Consider the following 18,454-nt stretch of genomic DNA (forward strand, 5'->3'; position numbering starts at 1 on the left):
GAATAATACTTGTCTAATAGAACTCAAAACAATCTTTTGCAATCCAGTGACCCGGGACGGGATTTGACAGAAATATATAAAAAGATTAAAAAAAAAAAAAAAACGTTCCATCCGTTCCATTGGGTAAATTTTATTCCCCCTTGAGAGATTGTTTAATTACAGTGACCCCTACTGTTATCAGAAAGTCTCCAAATGCTCCCAACCAGGCACCAGCTGACTAGGTTTTGCTTAATTGCCATTACTTTTTACCGAATTGCTTTATGGCGCTTTCATGTCACACAAAATCTTACTCTGCCTCGGTTAGACAATTGCAAATGTTAATTGGTTTCCTTTTCTCAGCTTTAATATGATAAAATATTCCCAAAAGTATTTGATTAGACTAAAAAGTCACAACAGTAAGCTATGTTAATTGTTGAATTTTTAGAGCTTCTAGGGATTGATGTTAGACCATACACTTTCAGTTATGCACTTATGCTGAACTAAAGACTGCTACAGAAGGCTTCATTCCTGCAAATAAGCTTGGAGAGGGAGGATTTGGACCTGTTTATAAGGAAAGTCGTTGTTCTAATCAATGCCAAACAGGGTGCTGAGCACATTTTATTGCCTTATATGATTAATTGTTTTTCCAGAACAAAATCAGGTTGCAGCATTACTTTTTGTCATAGATTCAATGGGAAACACAATCTTTTCACTATTTTTTTTTTTTTAAAACCCGGTAATTGTAATAAAAGAAAGAATAAAGAATAAGAACCTATAAAAGGATCACCTCTTTAGAGACAAGACCTTGGGCATACCCAAGGCCAAGACACAAGGCCATACAAAATACCAAAAGGAGCCGAAAAAAAAAACTCCTTGGACTCAAAAGAGAAATAAACTACCCAAGACCCTATAGTCTATACAAAAAAGCCTGCACAAGCTAAGAAAAAAACAAGGCTGGAGCTTCTTGACCCTTCAAAGATCAAAAAGCAAAACCCACAAGACCAAAAAGACATCCCAAGCTACTTTAGTTTCACTACCAAGAAATTGTTCATTCCATTGTGCCAACCAATTACGAAGCTGATTAACGTGTAAATTTAACAAAGAAAATCATAATCCCAGTGCTTCTACATATATTACAAGGAAATAATTCCAAATGAACCACACAAATACTCCATGGCCAACCACAACAAACCTCCAGAAGAGTCAAGCAAATCTGCAGGTGGGCTACTGCAGAATTTTCTGCAACAGCTTCCTGGGATTCTGCAATTCCTTCCACACCCACCACAGTCAAACCTTGGCCTGCTACAGCCCAAAACAGAAGCCAAAGGCCTAACCTGCAAATCTTTTCGCTTTATTTAGCTAAGAAACTTTTGATTTATGTTCTCTTTGGTCCATAAAATATTGTATTTGGTTCATCAAGTGAGCCTTCTAATAATTAGAGCATTGAAAAAAAAGTAAATAATAAATACAAAAGGTTGATCAAGTTTTTACTGATTTCTTTCTCTTTACTCAATAGGGAACACTCTGTGATGGAAGGGTCATTGTTGAGAAGCAATTGTCTGTAGCATCCCACCACGGGAAGAGCCAGTTTATTGCAGAAATTGCTATTGTATCTGCTATGTAGCATCATAACCTAGTAAAGCTTCATGGATGCTGTTACGAGGGAGCAAAACAAATTCTTGTTTATGAATATCTGGAAAATAAAAGTCTTGATCAAGCATTCTTTGGTATGTGAATAGCATGTCAGTACTATGTTTTTATTGGGAGTCCTAGCATTATTCGGTATGGAAATCAATATTCAAACTTTTATATGACTTTTGTGAAGCGGGAAAAGGAAGTTTGAACCTTGACTAGTCAACGCGTTTGATATATGTTTAGGAGTAGCAAGAGGTCTAGCTTATCTTCATGAAGAGTGGAGGCTTTGAATCATACACAAAGACGTAAAGGCTAGTAATATTCTACTTGATGGTAATCTCATCTCCAAAATATCAGATTTTGATTTGACCAAACTTTAGGATGATAAGAAGACCCACATAAGCACCTGTGTTACATGGACAATGTAAGAGATTTGAAGATTCATATTTTTATTGTCTTCCTAAATCTGTTAAGATCTTTATGTTTTATGTTCATGGAATATACTGTATTGAATTGTTTTTGTTGAACTGACATAGTGGATATCTTGCACCGGAATATGTCATGCGTGGACATCTTATAGAGAAGATTGATGTGTTTGCCACCATTTTGACGCGTTGGAACAGGTGCATTGAATTGCTATTAATAATTGTGGTTTAATGACATTTGTCTAGGATTGTTATTACTAATTATATAGGTGCATTGCATTGACATTGGAAACCTTTCTTCGTATTTAATTGCGTTGGCATTCAAAAGGTCTAAATAAGGGGTTATAAAAGGGGCGTATGTTCAGTTGTGTATAATCACAATTTGTTAGTTGGTGTCAACAATATGTCTGGTCTTTTATTAATTGTTTATAGATCATTTTAGTTTGTGTCAATAATTTGTCTGTTCTTCATGATTTTGTTAATCGATGATTTTTTATTTATTTATGTTTTTGTTGTTGTTTATAGGTTAAAGATTCATGAATTGGCATGGAATAAAGGTAGGATGTCCGATTGACATTGTCAAATGGGTTGTTATTTTGATTCGTTCTTCTGAACTGTAATTATATCTTCTAACTCTTTTAATGCAAAACTATAATTATGTCTCCTAACTATTTTCACGGTTATTGTTTGATTGAATGATTGTGTTTGTTCGGTCAATTTATTTGAATGATTATTTGTGTTAGTCCTTCCGAACGATAAGTGTGTTCCTTGACAATTTTAATATAAAGATTAATTAACTTTTGTTGTTTTCGTTTTTAGGTACCAATTTTTATACGAATGGATAATTGTTCCTTAACAATCTTAACATGAAGATCGATTAAATTTTGTTATGTTTGTTTGCAAGGAAATGAGGATTTGTGTTTATTTTGTCTTTGGTAGAGTCATTGATTCGGTATGTCTCTCCTGCCGATCGATAACCAAAAAATATGAATTCTTTGATTTTGTTGATTTCATTTTCAAGTTATAGGGACAAAAGTTGACGTGCTCATACAATGGTAAGCATGCTCCGTACCAACTTGTGTTTATTGTGTCGTTGGTAAGTGTAGATGTAAAAAATCTACCGTCATGAAAATAGGTCTGATCCCGTGAGGTAGAGGCCATTGACAATCAGTTAGACCAGGAGTCTTGTCGGAGTCTAGGACTACGGCAAAAGCGTCGGGTTCTTGGGAGCAAGAACTTCAAGAGCAAATAGATGGTTTTGAGTAGAGTAGATTGACTATCGGAAATTGCATGCCTAATGAGAGGGTAAGCCTCTGTTTTTATAGTGAACCCAAGGGGTTGGAATCCTAGTAGGACATTGAGTCCTATTTTGGGAGATAATCCCTATCATGATTTCTTGACCTTATCAGATTAAGTTTAATAGTTTATATAAGATTTGGAATCTTAGTAATGGGAGATAATCTATATCCTGAAAGAGATATGATTTCTTGACCTTATCAGATCAAGCTTAATAGTTTGAGTAAGATTTGGAATCTTAGTAGAAGAGGAAATAGAATGAGATTCTAATTTCCTATTTATAGACTGATGTAGGCTAATGGGCTGAAACCCAGTTTAGATAGCCAAACTAGTAGAGTGGGTAGTTCACAAGGTAATTTTAATCGTAGGCCCGATCGAGATTGGGTTGAGGCCTTGGGCCGTGACATGTTTATTTCGTTATTGGGCCTCGTCAAGCCCAAGACGATTTTTGACCCTAACAGTTAGCCCCCCACTTTCTAAGTTAAAGAGTATTTAGCTTAGAGAGTAGATTTAATCGAATGAGTAAACTTATGAATCAGGCTGGGCCGATCGAAGGTGTAAACTCATGAATCAGGCCAGGCCGATCAAAGGTGTAAACTCATGAATTGGGCAAGGCCAATCGAAGGTGTAGAGTCGTGAATCAGGTAGGACCGATTCGAATGTGTAAACTCATGAATCGGGCAGGGCCGATTCGAAGGTGGAACTCGTGAATCGGGTAGGGCCAATTCGAAGGTGTAGAGTCGTGAATCGAGCAGGGCTGATTCGAAGGTATAAACTCGTGAATCGGGCAAGGTCGATCCGAAGGGGTAAACTTGTGAATCGGGTAGGCCGATCCGAAGGTGTAAATCCGTGGATCGGGCAAGGCCGATTCGAAGGTGTAAAACTATGGATTGAGTAAGGCCGATCCAAAGGTGTAATCCATGGATCGAGCAGGGTCGATCTGAAGGTGTAAATTCGTGGATCAGGTAGGGCTGATTCGAAGGTGTAAATTCGTGGATCGAGCATGGTCGATTCGAAGGTGTGAATCCGTAGATTGGGCAGGGCCGATCCAAAGGTGTAAATCCATGGATCGAGCGGGGTTGATCTGAAGGTGTAAATCTGTGGATCAGGCAGGGACAATCCAAAGGTGAAAATCTGTGAATCGAGCAGGGTCGATCCAAAGGTGTAAATTCGTGGATCGGGCAGGGCCGATCCAAAGGTGTAAATCCTTGGATCGGACAATGCCGATCCGAATGTGTAAATTTGTGAATCAAGCAGGGTCGATTCGAAAGTGTACGCCAAGTGGAGCTTGTATGGAGCATGTGGTTGAGTCGGTGTGACCGACTTGTAGCTGAAACCTTTGAGGGTTGTGTGGCCTCGTCAGCATGATCGACTTTGTAGTTGAAAACATTTGATTGAAGCTGGAGCAGTGACATGCATGGCATGCATGTTTAAGCAAAGAGCCGAATGGAGAGTCAATATGCATGGTGTTCATGTGTAATAAACCAAATGAAAAATAAAACTTAAATGGAAGAATGGCATGCGTGAAGCGTATTTATCAATAGTAAACCGAGTCAATCGAATAAGTCATAGGGAGAAAGTAATATGCATGGCAGCATGGTGTGCATATATAATAAAGCAAATGAATAATAGGTTAAAGAGAGAGAAAAATACCAATGAAGTGGATGAGCCAAATGAAGATGATTGAACCGAATGGGGAATTCCAACCGAATGAAAACCATTCGCCCATCATATTGGAGCGAGTAATGTCCCCCATGCTAAGAAATGTAAGAAACTTAGGCAAGCAATTGCATTGCATGTTGAATGCTCCATACAAGTTGGGTTGGCTCACGTTGCCGAGTGAGAGATGTTAGTCGAATGGGAGTGTCTACGGTACTTGTCATGTTGTGGTGCTTGACATATGCTAAGTTGTAATGAGACATACCTTTTACTTGACTTTTCTCGGGATATCGAATGGAGGATGCCTACCGACTGATGAATTTGACATTTCATTTAGCCGAGTGAAGTTGGTTGGAAGCAGGTAGGAGTCTTTTATTTGGTTGTGAAAACTGGTGGTCTTCCAAATACAAGAGTGCACTTTTGCCAAGACGAGTGAAAAGCCATGTCGTGAGGCTTTAATAAAAGGTCTTAGCATACTAATGACTGGCTTGAGAGTAGCCAAGCGAGCTTGAGGCAGCTTGTTTGTGGCTGAGTCGGTTAGCTTCATGTTTGCCGAGCGAAGTCGTGCGAGATTTGGATCCGTGATTGGTAGAGTGTCATGAGAAAATGGCCAGCAGTTGTGAACAGGTTTTGACTAGAATGTTCTACAAACTATAGCTGAAGCTGTTGTCGATGGTGAAGGGGACGGCGAGAAGAAGTGATGGTGAATGGATTTGGACTGAAATTCTTAGTAAATTGGAGCAGAAATCAATGTTGATGGTGACGGAGATGGCGAGAAGAAGTGGTCAGCGTTATATGTTGATAAGGAGAGGGTGGAAGAAATTGGTCTGTGCCATGGCATATGAAGTGCCATGATCGGCTCCGGCAAAAGCTTTGTTAATCCGAAGACGTAGAAAAGGGAAAAGGGAAAATGCATTCATGTTGAGCAAAAGAGAGTGGAGAGTTGAAAGTGAAGGAGATATGAAAAAAGAGTTTAAAAATGCCTGTTACAAATATTGGGAAAGACTCGTGTCAATCGATGGAAAAGCCTTTTTTAAGTCTTGTACTTTATGTGAAGATGTTTTGAACGAGTTGAGCCGTAGTGTTTCAAGTTCTAAGATTAAGTGGCAACTCATGCTGAACAGGTAGTCAAAGAGTAATAAAACTAAGTCGAGTGGTACGTGGTGCTTTTAGGCAAGTGTGTGAGGGATTAGTGGTTTGGATAAATACTTGCTTGAGCCAAGTAAATGCTGCTGGGTTGGGAACAAGAAATAAAGGACCCTTGACATATCTCTTACCATATTTTACACCACTCAACTCAGTGAAGACAGTCAAAGCCGAGTGATCATTCCTAGTGTTGTGGAGGTTTGGCTGGTTGGTTGTTTTTAGTGATGGGCTGAAGATGGTGCAAGCAATTAGAGGGGATTGAACTCTTGAGGAGAGACAAGAGAAAAATGAGAGAGGTGATATAAAGTTCATAATTGGTAAACTCGTTCTAGTTGTCCCGATATGTCCGAGCCCTTGAAAAGCTTGGTATCTTGAGGTTGCTTCGGTAGGTATCCCATGTTTCAATAATGAAAGTTGAGAGTTTAAAATTTAGGCGAAGAAGTGAGCACGAGTAAAAGAGAAAGAGGAGAGAAATCGGGGGAAAGAGTTTTATTTCTTTTCTTTGAGCAGTGTTTGGAGAGATCGTACGTTTCAGAGGGTGGATTTTTTGGATGAATGAGTTTGAGTGAGGCATGGAAAAAGTGGGTGTTGTTTGCTTCAGAAGTTTGAATCTAATGGTCTAAGGGATCACTTGGTTGTTCCTATTGAGTCTTTAATGAAGGAATGGTTCCATTAGCAAGTGACTCCATTGAGTAACTCAACGCCAGCCACCAGCTCTTATCGTAAGAGAGAGAAGAAGGGAATGCAATGGTTCATGAAGTGGGGAAAAAAAAAAGCAAAGTATCTTTTGGTGAAGAGGTGTGGGAAGAGGTGTTGGGTTCAGACTGGTTCGAAAGAAAAAGAGAGCAAAGGAGGAGAGATAGAGGGAGTGAATAATGATAATAATAAAGAAAGGGAGAGAAATAATGTAGACGAAAATTTGGATGGGATTGCAAAAGGACGACGGGATAGATGACTGGGTAAGTGGATTTTTGTTTCCAAGTTCTCGGTTTATTCGCATGATGCATCATGTTAGGTGGCGTTTGAACAAACCAAAGTTGGACAAAATGAAACTCTCATTTTCCTAGATGCAATGGGGTGCCAACACTCGGTCAGGATGATCAAGCCGAGTGGTGACTAGAGTGGAGAGCCCAGCGATGTATCTTCCAGGGACGGGTTGAGTGGAGAGTGCGATGCGAAGGATCACAATGTGGGGGCCCCTTCCATTAACGAAGGTTATGGGGATGAGCTGAGTCGACCAGGATGTGGTATTTCGGAAGCCATTAGACCCACGGAGATGAGTGGAGTCGAGCGAGAAGAGTGTGGGAGTTCTCAATAAATTATTTGAATGCAATCCAAACGTGTTGACAAAGCTAGAGGAAGATGGATAAAGGTGAAGAATGTGAAAACACATTGGTGTGTGTGGTGCTACGAGCTTAGGGCACTCTTACCTGGTTTCGAGACATTGACAGTGGTCTATCAGTCAGGTTGAGTGGAGACAGTCTAAGAGGTAGATGAAGTTGGTGAAAAGGAATTCCACGCCTCTTTTCATGTTACAAGTCATCGTTGGCAGATGATTGTCGGGGTCCCATGGTGTTCGCCAAACTGTAGATACAAAAAATCTACCGTCATGAAAATAGGGTCCGATCCCGTAAGGTTGAGGCCACTGACAATTCGTTAGACCAAGAGTCTTGTCGGAGGCTAGGACTACGACGAAAGCGTCGGGTTCTTGGGAGCAAGAACTTCAAGAGCAAATAGATGGTTTTGAGTAGAGTAGATTGACTATCGGAGATTGCATGCCTAATGAGAGGGTAAGCCTTTGTTTTTATAGTGAACCCAAGGGGTTGGAATCCTGGTAGGACATTGAGTCCTATTTTGGGAGATAATCCCTATCATGATTTCTTGCCCTTATCAGATTAAGTTTAATAGTTTGTATAAGATTTGGATTCTTAGTAATGGGAGATAATCCCTATCCTAAAAGAGATATGATTTCTTGACCTTATCAGATCAAGCTTAATAGTTTGAGTAAGATTTGGAATCTTAGTAGAAGAGGAAATAGAATGGGATTCTGATTTCCTATTTATAGACTGTTTTAGGCTAATGGGCTGAAACCCAGTTTAGATAGCCAAACTAGTAGAGTGGGTAGTTCACAAGGTGATTTTAATCGTAGGCCTAATCGGGATTGGGTTGAGGCCTTGGGCCGTGACGTGTTTATTTCGTTATTGGGCCTCGTCAAGCCCAAGTTGATTTTTGGCTCTAACAGTAAGGTCATTGATTCAGTATGTTTGTGGTTGCAATTGATCAGTGTGAATTATATATTCATTGATGTTTGCTTATTTTATTTTCAGGTTACAGTTTCGGCCTAACAGTGAGTATTTGTTGTTGGTATGTTCATATGAGGGGCAATTAGTTTTTCTCTGTATTGTTGATGCTGAGTAACATTAAATGTTCATGGATTGTATTTTCTCTGAAGATTAAGCAATGTTTTTACGACCATACTATCTATTTGTTTCAGTCGATATGTAAGTATTTGTTTTGAGACTGAGCTACATGAAACATTTATGGATCGTTTCATGTTAACAATGTTCATATGAATATTGATTTTGTTAACTCTGTTTTTAGGTGACACGATCGGCCCTCAAATATTATCGAATCGTACTGCTCGATGAATTGTTGTCATAGAGTAGCATAATCCGATAGTAGTTGAGGTTCGATTTTGTGATTTATAGATGGAGTGTTATGGTATGTTACTGTATCTGATTTGGTTATTGTGGATGTCAATGATTTGTGTTGCAAGAGTGTCATGGTTAGTATCCCGGCTTGATGGTGATGGTGATTCAGAGATTTGATTATTTCGGGTTCAATGTTGTTGGGTTGTGATGGTTGCTATCATACAAGTGATTTTAGATGTATGAACATTTGCGGTTTGATGATGTAAATTTGTGTGTTTAGAGGATTTGCTGGTTATAGTCAATAAACGGTGATTTTAACATATTCAACTGTATGTATCCCAGTCATCTATGTATTTATTAATATTCAGGCAATATATCAAAGGTGTGCTTTCTGGATCATTATATTTTATGCCAATGAATTCTGACAAACAAACTGCCAAACAAATCTTGCCACTCGATTATGGATGACGATTTTTTACTTCTTTTGTTGGTATATCTGCATTGTATTGGCATCCCGAAGATCTAACCATTTTGAGATCCTTATAATGTTTTCTAACTTGCAAGTTTAACAAAATATTTACTATCCGACTTGTTATTTATTTCAAAATCTCATTGCCTAATACTTAATCTAACTATAAAAAATAACCTGAGAGTGACCAATATAAGAAGAAATGGAATTGTTAGGTTCGATCATTATTGTACTATGGAATTCTGATAGATCAAGGTATCCAAATTCTGACCATCCTTAAATCATGGATAAGTATTCAAATTCATGGTTTAGTAGTGTTCCTAGAAAAGTTATAAAAAATTATAAACGCAACTAATTATATCCTGATAATGGTTCGGCAAGGGAATGTAGACCTCAGTGATACCTTAATTTATCCAAATTCCAACCATCCTTAAATCATGGATAAATTATGGATCGGTATTTGCCCAATTACCATTCTATAGCCAAATTGATGGTTTGATAGTGAAGTTATCGACCATAGTAAACTTTGAACAATCATAATTATGGACAATAGTTAGGCAACAGATTCCATACAATTCGTTAGACAATTTTTTAAAGATGCCGAACTATAATATTAATAAAAAATGAAGTGGCTTAATGTCTCTCTGAGTTGGTATCAGGCAAGCTGCCTAATACTTAATCTGACTATAAAAGATAACCTAGGACTGACTAATATAGGAACAGATGGAATTGTTAGGTTTGATCATTATTGTACTATGGAATTCTAATAGATCAAGGTATCCAAATTCCGACCATCCTTAAATCATGGATAAGTATTCAAATTCATGGTTTAACAGTGTTCCTAGAAAAGTTATAACAAATTATAAATGCAACTAATTACATCCTGCTTATGGTTCGGCAATGGAATGTAGACCTCAATGATACCTTGATCTATCCAAATTCCGACCATTCTTAAATCATGGATAAATTATGGGTAGGTATTTGCCCTATTACCATTCTATAACAAAATTGATGGTTTGGTTGTGAAGTTATCGACCACAGCAGACTTTGAACAATCATAATTATAGACAATGGTTAGGCAACAGATTCCATACAATTCGTTAGACAATTTTTTAAAGATGCCGAACTATAATATTAATAAACAATGAAGTGGCTTAATGTCTCTTTGAGTTGATATCAGCCAAGCTACCGAACTATAATATTAATAAAAAAATTGAAGCGGCTCAATGTCTCTTTCAGTTGAAAATTTCAGTATCAATCTATAAACGATAAAGTTTATGATTTGCATTGTAATAAACCATTTGCTGTGCTATAATTTATTCAATATATCAAAGGTGTGGTTTCTAAATCATGGTATTTTATGCGAATGAATTGTAATAATCAAACTGCCAAACTAATCATGCAGCCCGATTATAGATGATGATTTTTTACTTCTTTTGTTAGTATGGCTGCATTGCATTGGCATCCCGAAGGTCTAACCATTTTAACACGTCGGATGTGTATTAATAACAATTTTATAAATGTATTGCAAATTCATTTCAAAGGTCTAAATAAAGAGATATAAAGATTGGAGTTAGCTTCTTCGTAATATGATAAATTTGACGCTTTTGATTGTAATAAACCATCTATAGAGTCATAACTTATTCAATATATCAAAGGTGTGTTTTATTTCAAAAACTCAATGGTTAACAATAATATTTATACTAATGAATTGTAATTAATAGACAACCGAACCAATCATTCTATCAGATCATAAATGATGATTCGCTATTTTTTTTGTTACTATGGGTGCATTGCATTGGCATTCCAATGGTCTAAACATTTTAACACGTTGGATGTGTATTAATAACAATTATATAGGTGCATTGCAATGGTATTGCAAAAATCTAAATAAAACGATATAAAGATTGGAGTTAGCTCTTCATTTCTTATTTTGTAGCTTTACAATTGCTCCTTTTTTATATGTTGGATTTGTAGTTTAATGACATCTACATATGATTGCTATTAATAATTATATAGGTGCACTGTGTTGACATTGCACATGCTTATAGATATATATTTATCTAAAATTGATCGGTGCATTGTACTGTTTTGTGATATTTTTAAAGTTAGATTACTATTAATGGTCATGATATTAGAATTTTGGTTTAATAATGGGTTAATGTACTTACTTTTTCATTGATGTGTTTGGTATTTAGATGATGTTAGGTATTTTGATATTTAATGTCGTTCTTAATGGTGTTAGTCTCTTGATATCCTATTTTGTAGCTTTACAATTGGTCCTTTTTGATGCATTAGATTTGTACTATTAATAATTATATAGGTGTATTGTGTTGATGCTGCAAATATTTATAGATATACATTTATCTAAAATTGATTGGTGCATTGTATTGTTATGTGATACTTTCAATGTGAGATTACTATTAATGCTCAGGATATCATATTTCGATTTAATTATGGGTTAATGTACTTCCTTTTTTATTGATGTATTCAGTATTTTGATGATGTTTGGTATTATGATATTTAATGTCGTTCTTGATGTAGTGTTTTTGTTAAAGTGTTAATGAAATAAATGGTATTGTTTATTTCACTTTATAATATAAGTTGTATCAAATACAACTTAAATAAGAATTACAGCTGCCCACATAAAAAAATCCCAGCTTTCTGCTAAAGACTAAATAGATATTTATTTTAATGTAACGGGATTGTTATATATATGTTTTTGCTTCACCTTTTTGGATATTTTCGTGGCATTTGGTCTGTCGTTATTTAATTTTGTTATTATTGTTATGTTGTTTATTAAGTGCTATTGAATTTGACGCAATTTTGTGGATAGATATTTATTTGAAAGAGATCGATACGTTGTATTTGCTATGTATTATTGTTAATGCGAAATTAATGTGAATTGTGAGGAGTATTTATCTGAATGTGAAAGGTTTTATACATAACTCTTGAAATTAATGTGTTTGTTATATATGTAGTTGTTTATGTTGTCATACACGTTGTAGAAATAAGTAAAGGTACTTGAAAGTACATATTAGATCATTGTTCCCACCCCCCCCCCCCCCCCCCCCCCCCCCCCAAAAAAAAAAAAAAAAATTGCTGGCATAGTTGCAATATAGTTATAGGTAATGTGATACCTTCAATTGTTTTTATCTTTCTATTGTAATACTGTATAAGTTGGACTATGAATTCATTTAGAAAAGCTATTAATTTGCGTATAGTTATATTATAGAATTGTAATAAAGAAACTAACGAACAATATTGTAGTGACAATTGTAAATCAGTAAGTTCTTCTTAGAGTTTAAAATTTCATTACCAAACAAAAAATTCCGCACACTATTAAATTGTGATAAGAAATATTTATACTATGAATTAGATTATAAAATTGAAAATATTTATAATTGTGATACACCAACATCTGCTTTAGTTGTAAAATCTCCGTTGGGAATTGTTATTGCTTTTATTGAATTGTACTAAAGATGGATTTCTTTTTACAGGCAAGTTATAACAATGTCTAATAATTTGCTTAAAGATATTGATGAATCAAGAGATGATTGGATAGTCACTGTCAGAGTATCTAGATTGTGGGAATGTAGGAATTTCAGAATGGGTGATGAACTTATGAGATTTGACATGATTTTGATTGATCAACAAGTATAAAATATAGTCTAAAAATAATGTTAAGACTTTTATTTCCGATTTATACAGGTTTGTTTAAATTTGTGATTTTCATTGGTTTTTTAGAATCAAGTTATTCATGCCTCGATATCAAAGAATAGTGTTGTAGATTTTCGCAAGTGTACGAAATCATGCAAGTAATAAAGTGTATAAATACGGATATCGAACCCAAGGGAATTACTATTATCAATTACCAATTAAACTATCCTATTATTATATAATCAATCCAAATTTTATCAAGGAAAACCTAAATTAAATAAAATTAACAATTGCAATTAAAAAGAGAACAATTAAAATAAACCTTTGGTAAAAACAAGATGACTAAACCTAGGGCATAGACTTCACACCAATTCTTATTCATATGTATCGATCTCTCATGCTAATTTGATTAAGCTCTTCCTACAGGTCAAACTCCCTTATTTTCCAATAAATTTCTCTCGAACAATTATCAAATTAATTCCTAATTACTAACCCAAATTATCTCTAATCAGATTTAAACAATTGAAGATCATTACGCTCTATGGAGTTTACCAGAACCTCACAAGTCGCGGTAACTTATCTCTAGTGTTCTCTCAACCTATGGTTTTACTACCGTAGACCAACTAAGTATCATCTCTCGATCTCAACCTAGTCCATTAGTTCATTCAATTCTTGGGCCCTTAAGAATCAAAAGCATTAGGTGTAATAGTAAAACTTAGAAAGAATTCTTAATAAAAATTAACAATCAAAGATCAATACATAATCAAGAGATTGGGCTACATGTTAGCCCTTGAGAATAAATTTAGTTCATAATAAATATGAAAGAAACAATCATCTTTATTAAAACAATCATCATGAGTTTATAAGAAAAGAACAAGGAAAACTTCTCTATATTGTGAATCAAAGCTCCAGAACTTCTGTTACTTCTCTTCTCTGCAGATTTTTCTCCTCTTCTTCTCACCAAAGAATCCCTCAAATAATGCTAAAAGACTTCTATTTATATCCCACAAGGGTTAGGGTTTTATTTTTCTTAATTCTATTTGGTTTAGGACTCTTAGCCCTATTCTCCTCCCTAAAAATGGATAACCAGTTTTTAACTTCTGTGACTATGCCTCGACACTGTGCTATGGCACAGTAGCTATTGGAAAAATGTGCTGTGGCACTGTGCTGCGGCACAGTAATTTCTTCTTCTTCCCACATCATTCCATTATTCTTCAGAGATTGTGATTTTTGAACTTGATAACGATGAAATTTGGAAAAGTGGTCAAAATATGAAATGTAGCCCTTTGAATCAGCTTTCCAAAAGTTTAAGAATAGTCTTAATAAGAGTTCTACAGCTCAAGATATTATCAAAATACTGAGGCATGCTCAAGCTGGAATGTAATCTAGAATCTTCTCTTTACTTCAACTTCCATAACTTCTTCAATTCAACTCCAATTCTTGATTCGTTTGTTTCCACTCATCACTTATTCTGTTTCCAACATGATTCTTCATTCGAGCATAATATTTAAGCACTAGTAGCCTGAAAAAGCACTCAGAAACACCTGTGATCCTGTAAAAAATAATTATGAAAATATTAAGCAATTTTACCAAATTAAGTCTAATTTCCCACAATTAATCCCCATAAACCACCAACTAAATGCGTATTTTCAAGCTCTTATCAAATAGCATTTCGAAGTTTAAAAATTAGCTTCATGAAGGGTCAATATATTTGATCATACATATAAAAGTCATACCATTTGCTCCCTCTTACAGACCTGTTGACGGTATATACCGTATACAATTTCTCATGATCATGGCTATGGAAGAAATAAAAGAATCGAGAATTGTTATTCCGAGATATAAATTTGATTTTGTTGGTCTTCGCGATCTTTAGACTAGAACAAATGATACAAGGTTATTATCAGGTATAGTTAATTTGAATATTTGCATTTTAAATACAAGAGAAATATCTTTTTACATCAAATATGATAAATTATATGCAAATATCATTGGAGTTTTGAATGCAATAGCATAAATTAAAGAGATCAAATCAACAAAGATTAAAAAAAGAGACATCAGATTGTAGATGGCACAGTAAGTTCTTTTTTTAATGTTTTTACATTCTTCTTCCACTATAAATAACTTACACTAATATTAATTTCAGAGAAACAATTGACATTACGTTATGGGGAAAATTTTCTGAATAGATAGGTGAAGATTTGCAATCAGCAAATACCAACCCAATTGTCATAATTGTTACTTTAATAAATGTTAAAGATTTCCAAGGTAAAAAAATATATTATATGAAATTAATATATTTTCGATAAGTAACTTTTTTTTTTTTTTTTCCATATAGGAAGATTATATATCAAAACAACTTCGGCATTTAGAATTTATATAAATTTAGATATTGAGGAGGTGCATTCTTTACAGAAAGAGTATGTGTTTGGAAAAAAGTTTTTTAAAGTAATTTCACATGTAGATTCATATTTAACATTTTATATACTCTTTGTTATTTTAGAAAGGGAATTCTGCCCGTAATTCAATTACACAAGAAGATTCTAAATCAAGTTCCGATTGAGAAGGAAATGTTTGAGAATAGAACTTCACTGAAACATGTTACCAATCTTGTGTGGCATGATGTTGATGAGGTACAGTATTTACTAAAACGTTAAACTAATTATTATAACATAGTTTTTGAACAAAAAATACAATTGGATAGGTGATGGAGTATACAATTAAAGCCAAGATAACCAAAGTTGATGATAGATATGGTTGGTGTTACCATTCCTGCACCTATTGCAAGAAGAAAATTCCTGGTATTAATACCTATTCATATTGTGACAAATGCAACAAGGAATCCAAATCTCCTCAGATGAGGTATATCATTGTTAATTTTTTACTGTTTATAATTATGTATTGTTAATGCAATGACGAGTACATTCAATTTCAGACATTTATTTGTAACAATGTTTAGTTAATGTTATAACATGTACAAGGTAGAGATGAGAGTGTCAGATGGAACTGCCGAAGTAACTTTTATATTGTTTGATACAGTGACCCAGAGATTGGTTAGGTTATCATGTTCTCAATTGTTCAACAAACAAGGTAATGATCAGAAGAATATCCCAAAAGCTTTAAATGAGTTGTCTAGATAGATGTTCATTTTCAAAATCAAGTTTAGAATTATGGATCTGAAGGAAGGATATGAATCTTACACTATCATAAAACTTTTTGCGATTGATGAGAAACTTGAGGATTAATATAAGTTGCGAGAATTGCAAAGGGCTAGTATAATTTTTAATCTTAAATAGTTAATTTTCATAATATTGAAGTGATATCAATATTTTGTAAAAAACAATAGGCAAATAATGGAGAATATGGATCACAATCCTCGATGTCAGACACGACTAAATACGAAATACTGACACCAAAAATCAAAGATGTGTCTGGAAAAATGGTAGCAAGAGTACAAGTTGATGATGCTGAAAACAGAATAGACAATTCTTGTACAAACATGTTAGACACATCAAAAGAGAGGGAATGAGGAAATGAGCAGAAAAAAAGTAAGGATGAGAATGTTGAAAGCAGCAATAAGGGTTACAAAAGCAACCCAAAAATAAAAAATAAAAAATTGAGGTCTTGATAAAGTGATCATGTCACATTTGATAGATTAAGTATATAATGTAATTGAGACTTCATTTGTGAAAATGCTTTGTCTTGGTTGATGGATGCCAACATAAATAAATATAACATTAAACCACAATCCATGTACATTCATATATTTCAATAAAATAGTGAACAAATTATTTTGTGTAAAAAAAAAAAAAAAAAAAAAAATATCGCACCCTTCACTCAGGAATAACAAAATTGAACCTTTGACTCTATGAACAATAAAGTTATATGGTTGGAAAATGAAACATGATCAAATTATATAAGGCATAGCAACAAAAGAAATACAAAAATGTCATTAATAATCAGGTATAATTCTAGGTTCGGCATATTGTTTAATACAATTAGTATAAAACGTTATGGTTTAGTTTTAATATTTTTAGTCAAAGCAGACAGTGAATTACTTCATAGATGTTACTGTGAAAGAATTAAATGCATGTTGTCCCTTGAAATTCATGTGAGTATTTATCTGCATATTTATAAATGCGATGAATTCTATGTCAATATTTATTTAAGAGAGCAAATTTGTTTGAATTATAGTTTATTGACAGTAATACATTATTGAGGAAATACAATTTTTTAAGATAAATTATCATGACATTAATAGTTCGATATACTTTTATATCTGAAAATCTTTATTTTAAAATAATAATAATAATAATGAAACTATGAAATTTCTAATCAATTATAGTTTTCAAATTATTAAGTTTTTTGTTACTATTTTAAATGAATAAAATAAGTATAACATATTTTATGGTTGGTCGGGCAATGGGACCATTCTCGATTTAATTGTAGTAAAATACATGAATATTTCCTTGAAAACGGAGATGAATAAATAATAACTGTTAATTGCAAAAGAAATCAGCAAAAGTTAATTCATAGTTTCATTATTGTTTAAAAATCTAACAAGGAATCAAAACCTCCTCAACTAAGTTATATCAATGTTTATTAAGTTTACGATGATTTATAATGATGTTTCATTAATGTTATAACAGGTAAAAGGTAGATATGAGTATGTCTGACGGAATTGCCGAAGTAACTTTTATGTTGTTTGATATAGTAATCCAGAAATTAATTGGATTATCATGTTCTCAACTATTAAACAAAAAAAGATTTTGAATGAACTGTGTGAACAGACGTTTGTTTTGAAAACCGGACTGAGGGTTACTCATTTTAAAGAAATATATGAATCCTATATTGTGAGAAAAGTCTTAGTAGTCAATGTCAAACTTGAAAATTATTATAAGTTATAGAAATTACGGAAGGTCGGTATAAATTTTAAGTTTAAATAGTTGATCTTGATAATATTCAAGTGATATTAAATATCATGCACAATTCACTACAAAATACTGACATCGAATATCAAAAGCCTGTCTGCAAAAATAATATCAATTGTACAAGGGGATGATGCTGAAAATATAATTAGACTATTTTTACACAAACATATTAGGGGCATCACAAGAGAGGAAAAGAGGAAATGAATAGCAAAAAAGTGACTACGAGCGTTTTTTAAGTTGACATAAAAACTATAGAAGCAATCCAAAAGAAACAACATTGAAATTTTGGTAAAGTATTCATTTCATATTCAATAGATTAAATACACGAGTGAATTAATTGGGTCTTCATTTGTGAATATTCTTTCTCTTGCCTAATGGAGGTTTACCTCTGCAATGAGGTTGTTACTCATGTGCTGGTTGAGAGGATACATTGACTACATCTTGAACTTCTATTGAATTTGTTGGCAAGATCGTGTCGTTGTATTTGTTTATCAATTCCAAACATAATCCAATGTTCTACTTTGTCTGCAAGCAAACAAAATAAACACATTTTTTTTTTATCTTCACAAGTGTTCAAATTCATTTCACCAATTTCATATATAA

This window comes from Pistacia vera, unplaced genomic scaffold (assembly GCF_008641045.1).
Source record: "Pistacia vera cultivar Batoury unplaced genomic scaffold, PisVer_v2 Contig507, whole genome shotgun sequence".
NCBI lineage: Eukaryota > Viridiplantae > Streptophyta > Magnoliopsida > Sapindales > Anacardiaceae > Pistacia > Pistacia vera.